This window comes from Syzygium oleosum, unplaced genomic scaffold (assembly GCF_021117445.2).
Source record: "Syzygium oleosum isolate NSW1041296 unplaced genomic scaffold, Sole_v2.1 Sole_v2.22, whole genome shotgun sequence".
NCBI classification, from domain to species: domain Eukaryota; kingdom Viridiplantae; phylum Streptophyta; class Magnoliopsida; order Myrtales; family Myrtaceae; genus Syzygium; species Syzygium oleosum.
In genome coordinates this window covers 6,052,129-6,063,624 of record NW_026607506.1, presented here as the reverse complement: position 1 = coordinate 6,063,624, position 11,496 = coordinate 6,052,129, and the positions used below count along the sequence as shown (strand labels likewise).

The following is an 11,496-nucleotide window of genomic DNA, read 5'->3' as shown; positions in this document are numbered from 1 at the left end:
CCAAAAAGGCTATATACTCACGCCAAAAAGGCTATATACTCCATCATAGTGAAGTTGAATCTCCCATTGTCAGCCAGATTGGACTTCAATCATTGAGAAAAATTCATTGAGAAGAACTCTTCAAGACAATGTTGTGGGATGAGATCAACCCGTATGTTCCGAATGATTGAACAATCTCGCTAAACATGCAAAGTTGTTTCCACTGAAGACTCACATCGCAGACAATAATGGTTACTTCCCAGATTACAAGACATCCTCAATTCATTAGTTAATAAACACTTATGTGCCGCTAGCTAAAGGAATGTTCTAATATGTTGAGGTCCCCTCCACTTCCATATAAGGGGCCATATCCTGTCAGTTTATCGATTGTCGATCCCTATGATAATTTTACATGTTGACTCAACAAGGAAAGATCCACTGTTATTACCTTCCCATAGTAGATTATCTTTCCCATTGGCGGCTATCGGGGGTTTGATAGCCCAAATTCTAAGGATTACATAATGTGAAAAGTTTCAATTCCTATTCCGCATATAATCACGAACTCTTTTGTCCATCTCAGATTGAGATAGGTGGGAAGTAACTTTGTAGTGGAGTGGCTCCAACCTTAGAATCCACGTGTCTTTCCAAAAACTTACCTGTTCTCCATTTCCCAAGCTCCATACCACTCCTTCCTCTAAAGTCGGACATTAACAATTGCTTTCCATAACATCAAATCCCCAGGTTTAGCATGGACAATATTTCTTTGTTGTGAACAGTATTTAGCATGCAAAACTTGTGTCCGTAAAAAGTGAGGTTGCGTCTTGAAGCCCCAAGCTAGTTTCCTCAAGAAACCTTGGTTTGTAACTTCAAGGGGTCTGAGACCAAGACCATCGCATATTTTAGACTTACAAACAGACTTCCAATTCAGAAGGTGTATGCGACGCTTGTCTCTGGTATCTCCCCAAATGAAAACATGACAACCTTTTCTCAATCTGTTGACAAACATGAATTAAGACTTCAGAACATTGCATATGATAGATAGGGATAGACATGATTGCAGATTAAGCTAACGTGATACGGCATGCCATTGACAAGCTATCAGACTTCCATCCACTAAGTCTATTTGTTGTCTTCTCTACTATAAGGTGAAAATGCCTTGAAGACGTTCTTCCATGAATCAAAAGGCACACCCATATATTTGCCTAGATCTAAACATATTAAAAAGCCCGAGATATTGCTTAAGATTCATAGAGAAGTATTCTTTGAGCAGAAAAGTTTAGTTTTAGCCTTACTCACAATCTGACCTGATCTTTGACAAAAATCATCCAAGCACTCCTAGACGACATTCATCTGTTCTGTTGAGGCTTTCGCCAATATTTATAGTAGGGGTGATCGGTTCCACGGTGGGTAGGGTTCAAACCTAGAACGTGGAACCTACTCAGTTATAATCGGTTCCTGATTTTTGGAACCTGAAATCTATCATGTTTTCCCTAAACACTGTTTTGGAATCTACCCTGTTTTTTCGGTCCGGTTCTAGGGTCGACCCGAGAACTTGTTTTTTTTTTTTTTTGTGTTCGTTTTCAGGTTTCATTTTTTCAAACGGCATCTGCTTTCAAGAACGCCACCACCTACGACCATAAAGACACTAACCGAGGGCCACCACCTACAACCATCTATGCACACAGCACAAAATAGGCGGAGATGAGATAAAACGAGAACACGAGTGACGACATAATTCATCAAAGGAACAAAACAACACACAGGCACTCAAATTTGGCCAAAAATAAAGAATGTCCATGACAAAACTAGTTTAGGCATTTTGACGAACAGATGGGGTGCACTAGCTAAGAGAGAAAAACCGAGCCGATTGAGGCTTCGACTTGTATCGAGACTCATGACAATCAATGAACAACAACCCAAAACACCAACACATAGACGGAGGGGCCGGGACTCGCACGAACAAGAGGACGACGAAGTCTGGTCCAGCGAGCCCGAAACAGGGCATGAAAAGGGGATGGCCATAGGTCCCTACCCAGATTTGGCCAAAAAGGCGCCGGCGACGAGAGGCGACGAGCTGGGTTGCGTTCCTGCGGCCGTGCGGCAACTAAGAAGGCAACTCGTGAAGAGAGAGACTAAGAGAGACAGAGGAGGCGCTCGTGACTTTAGTCTAAAATGATGTTAGGGTTTCTTTACAATAGCTTAAAACCGGTTCTAAAACCGGGCCGGCTCCCGAGTGAGTTTTTACTTGGAACCTAGAACCGAATCGGTTCTAACCAGTTCCCAAAAAATAGAACCGGTTCCCAGATCGGTTCAAATAGGAATCGGTTCCCAGACCTATTTTTCAAGTGGACTGGTCCGGTTCCCGGATAAACCCGGTCTGGTTGCACACCCCTAATTTATAGGTCATCTGTGAGCATTAAATGAAATAGTCGCTGTCCTTTCCGACCAAAAGAAAAAGGTTTCCACCATTTTGAATTCACTAGAGCGTGGATAAGATGAGATAATTGCTCTATACACAATACAAAGATATAGGAAGAGAGAGAGAATCACCTTGATTTATCCCCCTAGATGGTAAGAAGGCTTCCAAAGTCTCACCATTCCACAAAGCCTGCATGATTGAAGAGGTGATGCATTCCATACTAAGCTGAATCGGTGATTCTGGAATACCTATCAAGTGGAGAGTTTCCTCAATGAAGGACCATTTCAGTCGATCATATTCTTTCTCCAAATCAATTTTTTATAATCATGTGCCCTCGTTTCCCTTGGGATTTGCTCATTAAGTGAATTGCTCCTTATACAATAATAACATTATCCTGAATGTGTCTATCGGGAACAAAGCTGGGTTTGATTAGGCAAGATAAGATGTGATAGAACATCCTTTAATCGGTTAATGATCACTTTGGAGAGAATTTTATAAGCGACATTACACAAACTAATTGGCCGGAATTGTTGATTGTCTCTGGTTGCTGCGCTTTTGGAACCAACACTAGGCGTGCGTTTGGTTTAGTATTTTGAAGGGGTTTTGGGAAAATGCAAAGCAGTTTAGCCTAACGGGCTTTGAGGAAATATAAAGACTGTTTGGTAAACTCTATTTTGAAAAACAACTTTGAGAGAAAAACTGTTTGGTGAAAACACATTTGGAAAGTCCATTTGGGTGATTAATTTAAAGTTTTTGATTTTTTATTGGTTTAAAATTGAAAAAAAATGTCTGCAACTTTTTTAATTTAAATATTGACAACAATGTTAAAAGATATCATGTAAACAATTTTATTAAAAAAATAAAATTTCTTCTTTTTGCTAAAAAAATTCAAATGGAAAATTCACATCAAAGTGGTCTCTTTCTCAATTAAAAAAAGAATACTTTCATTACAATAATCCTGGTAACATATGCCCCGACGAAAGAAATTCATTGTCCTTAAAAATTACAAACATCCTTAAATATTTCATAAACTTATAGCTATTTGATCACGTAAACGTGCCATGTCAGAAGCAGAGTTATCATTTGAAGCACTACTCTTCTCATTTACATCATCGGTATATAAATTGGGATCCAAATCTACTTTTGCAAAATGTGCATCATTCACAGTATTTCTTCGTATATAATTGTGCAAAGTCATTGCCGCTATCACAATTTTTACTTGCTTTTTGTATGGATAACTTGGCATACTCTTTAGACTCTTCCACTTTTTCTTCAATATGCCAAAGGCATGCTCAATTTCTGATTGCAGTGAGGAGTGGGCACGGTTGAACACTTCTTTATAGCTCGTAGGTGCCGGACCTCGTTGAAACTCAGGCAAATGATACATAACTTCTTTGTATAGATCCAAGTAACCCGTGGGATTTGGATATCCAGAATCTACTAAATGGTATTTACCTACACAAAAAAATTGTAAATTTAATCAACATATACCACATGCATATATTAATGTATAAAAATCATTAATTAATGAATCTTTCGGAGGATGAGGAAATTGTAAATCACGTCTCCTAATGGCTTCATAGAAGATACGAGTTTCATGAGCTGTTCCCTCCCAACCGGCCCAAACATAAGTAAATTCCATGTTGAAATTGCATACGGCCAATACATTTTGCGTCGGTGTTCCTTTTCAACCATTAAAATGAAGTTGGTCGCCCGTAGGTAGCACGGCTGGGATATGTATACCATCTATAGCTCCAATACAATCCTAAAACAAGTACGCAAATATTACTTTATTTATTTTTAGTTTATTTTTTCTATTGTATAATCATAACTTACCTTAAAATATGGATAAAATCTTTAACTATTCCGTATCTTCATTGGAACTTCCCTAAATTGTCGATCGGATGGTTGGATCAAATCTGCTCCCATTTCACATACTTTATCCAAAACTAAGCTAAATAGCCTACAAATGGTTTCACGAGAGTGCTGAAAGCGCTCTTGTACTAGCCTGTTACCTATACCGTGTCCTAAAATATGAAAAAACATTCCTAGCATTTCTACAACATCAATATTCCTAGATCCTTAGAGACCATATCGTGTCACTAAATCATGCATTAAATTATTAAATATAGTCCTATCCATTCTAAACATTTAAAAACACCTTATTGGATTATCATCAATGCCCATCAACTCTCTTAACCATACATTTCCTATGTATAATGAGGTCATGCATGGTGTTTTGTGACGGTAAGTTGCATGATAAACACCTCCTGTATGTGCGGTTGCACAAAGTAGCCAATATTCCTCTTCATCCTTTTCATGGTTTTCCCTTTCAGGAGAATCATCCATAACTAGTTAAAATAACAAAATAGAATTAGAATAAGGATGTAATAAATTATCTAGATCATCCATCGATAGAACACTTATCGACCATCATATATATGAAAACTCCACTTAATAAAGGGAACATCAATTAGAAATAGGTCTCACAATAGAACATAAACATGTCTCACCAACTAGTACAAATAAGTAGTTCAAATAGGTCTCACATTACAATAACGTAGCATATGAAAGAATTTGAATAATCTAGCATCCTAGTGATGACTATGCTGTGTGAACTTATATTTGATCCACTTGACTTTTTCTTGATTGCCATCCATGTTCATGAAGATTTGCCTATTGTTTTTCTTTTCCGCAAAATGATCTAGTGTAAAAAAGTATAACTCTTCGTCTTGCTTAATCTTAGGTATGGCTTTCAACGTCTCTATGATTTTCTTGTATGGATCAAACTCCCTCGCATGGCTCCTACTTTCAATAGCTTAACAAATTTTATCCATTTGCATTGCTAGCTTAGCAGTTGTGGTCATTTTCTTTTGTTTCTTTCCTCTAGATTGCCTCACCGAACTTTGCGATGTTCTTTTACGGCTTTGAGCCTATTCAACACTCTTTTCACCTACATTACACTCTATATCATTATCAGTAGATCCTGCACAATCATCAATATCAAGTTGTGTGGCCACAATATCCTCATCAACACATAAGCCTTATGCAGGATTCCATGTGACACTTCCAGTAGCAACTGTATCTCAAAACATTCTATCCAACAAAACTTGAAAATCCAGATGTATGCCTTTCGTTCTAAAAACTCTAACCTTAGGATTTTCCTGTTATGATAAATATGTTCGTGAGTTGTATTATAAAATATTAACTTTAAAAAAAGTAACAAAAAAAAGGGAAAAAACCTGAATTTTTCTCTCTCACCAGTCATCACTTACTTCAATGGTATTCTTTTTTGGATCCCATTCTAATCCCGTTTCCTTCATAACCAATGCCCTCCATCTTTTCCATTCTTCCTTAAGATTATCCCACTTACTCTTCATTTGACTGTTATCATACTTTTTACCTCTTAAGTCCTCAAACCTCTTAATTATGGCTGTCCATCCATCCCTTTTATTGTTTGCAGGACGATTTCCATTATCAATTTGTTCAAAGCACAACTTACAAAAGGTTTCTACATCTTCCGAGCTCCAAAATGCCTTTTCCTTTGATGAACTTGCCATCTACTAGTAAAGTGACATAAACAAATTTAAATGATGAGAATAAGCTAATAGAAACAGAGAATGTTATTCCATAATCCTTCAACCAGATTGACAACTAGAATCAATATCAATATGAGCAAACATATCATCCAATTCAAGAACTTAAAACAACCCATTAAGCAATACTAGCTCCTTAAAACAACCCATCAAGCAATAGCCATTATCAGAAACCACATGCACTTAAAACAACCCATCAAGCAATACTAGCTCCTTGGTATTATAACAACGGTTCTACAATCTCTCGGGCAAACAAGCCAGAATATTTCCTTCTCAATTTTTGCAAACTCGCTTCAGTGTTAGTTCTGCAATTCAATAAAATATTGACCAAATAGAGACAACAAAAGAGGAAGACAAAACTATGTGATGTCAAAATGGGCCTTCTGGTGTTTGAGAGCCATGATTCGTTACACCAGATAAAAAGGAAAAGGTGAGGAAGACAAAAATTATATGAAAGTGGAATGGTGTTCAGATGACCCAATATTTTTCTGGAAAATGCTAAGGACTGGTGGTATGAATTGATTAAGTAATGTGGCGGATCATTATCGAGCATTGGATGCGGTTTGCCTCTTGAGTATGCATACTTGTTTTTTATCACATCATCTAGTAAGCTAATCTCTTAGATCAGTATTAGTACATCATCTTTCCATTTACATAACAATAAAGGCGAACCCAAGCTACAGAATCCCATCGGTATTTCTAATGGAGTCTTCTTCTTGGTAATGATTCTTGAGACAGTTAGGGCGCGTTTCGTAACGCTTCTGTTTCTCTATTTTTCTGTTCTTCTGTTCTCTGGAACAAAAAAAGAACAGAAATCCGTTTGATAACGCATTTTATTTTTCTATTTCCTGGAATAGAAAAGTGGCCAAGAAATAGATTTGGAGCAGAAATAAGAAGTAAAAAAAATCTACTTCTTTGTTCCTAGAAATAGAAATAGAAATAGAAAGGTTCGGTCCTCAAGCCGCGACTTCAGCTCCTCCTCCATCCTCCGTCGTCTGCAAACCATCTCAAAGCACCGGTCCGGTCCATTCTCGGCCGAAATAATAAAAAAATTAATCAAATTAAAAAAATTTTAAAAATTCCAAAAATTCATAAAAATCAGAAAAATTCTCAGAAAATCCATAAAAATCAGAAAAACTTAGAAAACCCATAAAAATTTGCAAAATTCCGAAATTGAAAAAATTAAAAAAAAATTCATAAAAAGCTTCTGGAAAATAAAAAGAGACAAATTTCGGGAAAGTAAAAAGTTTTAATAAAATTTTCCCCAAAAAAATAAAAAATAAAAAATTCACATAATGGCTTAGAATAAATTAAAAAATTCCGAAAATTCATAAAAATTAGAAAAATTTCAGAAAAATCCCATAAAAAATTATAAAATTATCCCAAAATTCATATAAATCAGAAAAATTCTCAGAAAATCCATAAAAATCAGAAAAACTCAGAAAACCCTTAAATATTTGCAAAATTCCGAAATTGAAAAAATTTAAAAAATTTCATAAAAAAATTTCGGAAAAATAAAAAGAAACAGATTTAGGGAAAGTAAAAAATTTTAATAAATTTTACCCCAAAAAAATATAAAAAAATTCACATAATGGCTTAGAATACTTGTGGCCACCCACTTTGAGTGAAATTTAAATTTTTGAGGTGCCCAAGTGGTATTTTTGAAGATTCCTTAGTTTAGGGATTAAAAGGGGTTTTAAACCCCTAAAAAGGATTAGACAAACCAATAAATCATGCTTATTGGTTTTTTTCACTTATAACTTGTACTTATAGTTAAATAAAAGATATAGATTTGAATGCAAAAAATTGAGAATAGAAATTTTGTACAGTTACCAAACGCATTTCTGTTCTTTTTCTATTCCAGGAATAGAAATTTTGTGCAGTTACCAAACACATTTCTGTTTTAGAAATAGAAATTTTGTGCAGTTACCAAACGCATTATTTTGCTCAGAAACTCTTCCAGGAAATAAAAATAGAAAAAACTATTTCTGAAAAGAAATTGTTCACAGAAATAAAAACGTTACCATACGCACCCTCAGTCGTCATCTACTTACATGTGACTCGAGAAAGCAACTTATAGATCCACCCAAGAGAAAGCAACTTCTCCCCAAAAAAGGTGAAAAAAAAACCCCAAAACAAGATGAATGAGAGATTGAACCTTCAGAGGAGCAGTCGCGAGCGAAGGAGCGCCGTCCAACGAGTGCGGTCGATCGAGCACCGTCGAGTGAGCTCCATCGAGCGAGAGTAAAAACGTGAAGGAAGCATACGCGAGAAAGGGGTTGGGTCTGGAGCAGATGCGAGAAAGGGGAGGGTATGAGCAAACGCAAAAAAGAGAAAGGGAGGGTATGGAGCAAACGCTAAAAAGGAAGAGATGCGGTGGTTGCAAGTCTAGGGTTTTGTTTTTAAAAAAGGGTAAACTTGGATTTTTAATAAGTTTTTTAGAGAAAAAAAGGAACTGAACAAAATTTCATTAAATAAAGGCTTCAGCATTCCGAAAATTCTGAAAGCTCAGCGCTAGTAGGGACTAGCATTGAGCCTTTAGCATTTCCAAGGTCAACTTTCACACCAAAGCCCATTGAAAAATGGTTGTCAAATACCCCAAAATTTCTCCAAGAGGTTTTCAAAATACCGAACCAAACACACCTAGGTGTGTTTTGTTAATCTCAATCCAGCGACAGTTTTTTGACTAAGCATCAATAATAAAATTGGCTAATGAGTTGTTCACCAACTTCCATTGATAGTGAAAGAAAACCGTCTGGAAGCCATCTAGTCCGAGTGCTTTATAAGGACCTATATCAAATAGTGCTTTGTGGACTTGTTCCTTGTCGATGATTCTAGTCAAACTTGAAGCTTGCGAAAAGTTCAAGACTTGAAAGCCATGAGGCTGTGAAAGTACGACAGGGGTAGGGTCATTCTCCGTGAAGAGATTTCAAGACTTGAATGCCTTTCAACTTCTCTTGGTTGGACACCATTCTCCACTAGAATTCTTTAGTGCCTCAATTTTATTCCTTCGACGTCGAATGATTGTAGTAGTGTGAAAAAACTATGTTTTTATCCCCGAACTAGAGCCACTTAGGGTGCGTTTGGTAATCATTCTGTTTCCGAAAACAATTTCTATTGATAAATGATTCTTTTTTATTCTATACCCGGGAATAATTTCTAAGCATTTAAAGGCATTTGGTAACTGCCCAAAATTTCTATTCTTAGAATAGAAAAAGAACAGAAATGCGTTTAATAATTGCATTTCTACTCTTTTTATTAATAATATTTTGAATTTTTTAATATTTCTTTTCTTTTTATTTTTCTTTTATTTTTCTTCTTCTTCCCCTTCCTTGGCCATTGCCAGGTCGCTGGCGCCTACGACCGGCCACAAGCCAGGGTCGGCTAGGGCGTTGCGGCCCTCACCACCGCTCTCGCCAGATCTGGCGAGGGCGACTAGCGGCCTGGGCGAGGGTCACCCTCGCCAGATCCAGCGAGGGCGGCCCTCGCCCAGGCGACAAGGGTCCAACCTTTGTCGGCGACCGGCCACAGGCTAGGAAGAAGAAAAAGAAAAAAACTAAGAAGAAGAAAAAAAAATGCTTTTCCATTTCCGATTCTTGTTCCCAGAATCAAGAAGCATCTTTTTTTTGCTTCTTGATTTATTCCAAAATTGATTATGGGAACAAATTTGTGCAAATCTGTGCCCGGAAACAAAAAATTTACCAAACGGATTTCTATTCCAAGACTGATTCTAGGAATAAAAGAATAAAATCAGTTACTATTTGGCCAGTTACTAAACGCAGCCTTAATGTCTTGATTTTTGGTACCAGTGGATTTCTTCCTGAAGTGAGACTAAGTAACTGTTTTTGAAACTTTGCCTCGAGATTCACTAAGACGGGATTTGTGTGTACCTGTAATGCCTTTTGTATGACTCAAAGTCTTGCCAACAATGTCTTCTTTCTTCTGAAAATACTGCGGAGACGTGTTCGTTCCGCTCCTTAAGGTTATTCTGGAGTTGGGTCAGAGCAACATGAATTAAATTGCATCATTCCAGTGGATTTGAGCAAAGTCATTAAAAGAAGCATGCGTTAACCAAGCGGCTTCAAAACAAGAAGGGCTGATTCGACCGAGGATTCCTCTCACTTGACAGAGAACTCAAGAGAGAATGATGGTCGGATTTAACTTGTGGAAGTACTCGTATTGTTGTATCGACAAACAACAATCTCCAGAAAAGATTACACGGTGCTCTATCAAGGCACTTGAATATCCAGTTATAACCATTCAACTTGGGTCCACGCCATGTAAATTTCTTACTTACCCAACCAAAATCAATGAAGTGGTGACATCTGTCAATCCATTCTCTGTATCGAATGCTTAATGCGACATCGTGCATACAATCTCGATCTTGGTCCGAGCTCTTCTTTCTTTTCTTCAAGGAAAAGCGAGAGCGTACGATCGGTACAACTACTCTTTCGAACGTTATGGCAGGTCCGTCGTATCTCGAAAGTTTCAAGTTAACAAAACCCGTTCCTGCAAAGCCCCCAAAAAGGCAAACACAAGAAGAAAACACCGACCGGGACACGGGATGGTTGGGAGAATCAAGGCAATTTAGGAGAAACTAATTATTATGTCTTCACGCGTCCAAATCGATGCGTACGCATCGATCTCAAAATCACCACCACCTCCCGCCGCCTAGCTCGGTCAAGAGGAGAAACGGTCAAAGTCAACATGGTGGTTTTGTGGTTGGGAATGAATGCCGACGCGATGCAAAAATGAGGGGCGCCATGAAATTGAATTTGGATCTCGATCCCATTAAGATAAGCGGGGATCGGGACAAGGAGCAGCTAACCAGGAACCCCCGGACACGTGTCCGGATCTCATTGGGCCGTGGGCCGACATGTCTGCACGACACGTGAGCATGTAAGCGACGGATATCCACTACGAGGCCTTTCTCTCTCTGTATCCCCCCACGTCCCGGGTCCCGCTTTTCTTTAGACAGCGACCCGTCAGGAGCCAGAGCTGTCTCTGGCCGGTGCCGCGTGCTGACGTGGCGCCTCCCCTTTTTTTTTTTTTTTTTTTTTAAAATCAATGTGTTGTCGCCCCCGAGTGTTTTGGATTTAACAGCAATTTTTTTTTATAATTTATAAGCGTTGCCGGATTTTGATCAAGCAAAATGAAAAAAATTGTAAAAGTCAATCCCGATAGGTCCGTAAATTTTCTTTTTATCCAACCGACTGTAAAATTCAAATGGGTGACGGCGCGCTTATAAAACATGTGGTCTCTTGCTGAATATCCTCTTTGCGGATGATTTATAATTTGCCCAAATCGCATACCCTTTAATCTAATTTTGTCAAGAGATTAAGTGGGGGTGGAGAAGGCGTGATTCCGTCCCTAAGAATGGAAACTCGGAAATCTTTTCTAGTGTTTTGCCGAAAAGATAAAAAAATGAAAAAGGTAAAGGCTTTAGGCATCGTTCGATTCAAGGTAGAATCGAATTCTTCAAGGAATGAGGTTTTAGTGCAT

At 37.9% G+C, this 11,496-nt stretch overlaps 1 pseudogene; it reads right to left on the bottom strand.

Annotated features, from left to right (window-relative positions):
* Positions 1 to 4,877: 4,877 nt before the first annotated feature.
* Positions 4,878 to 6,033, bottom strand: LOC115689398 (L10-interacting MYB domain-containing protein-like; annotated as a pseudogene).
* Positions 6,034 to 11,496: the final 5,463 nt, after the last annotated feature.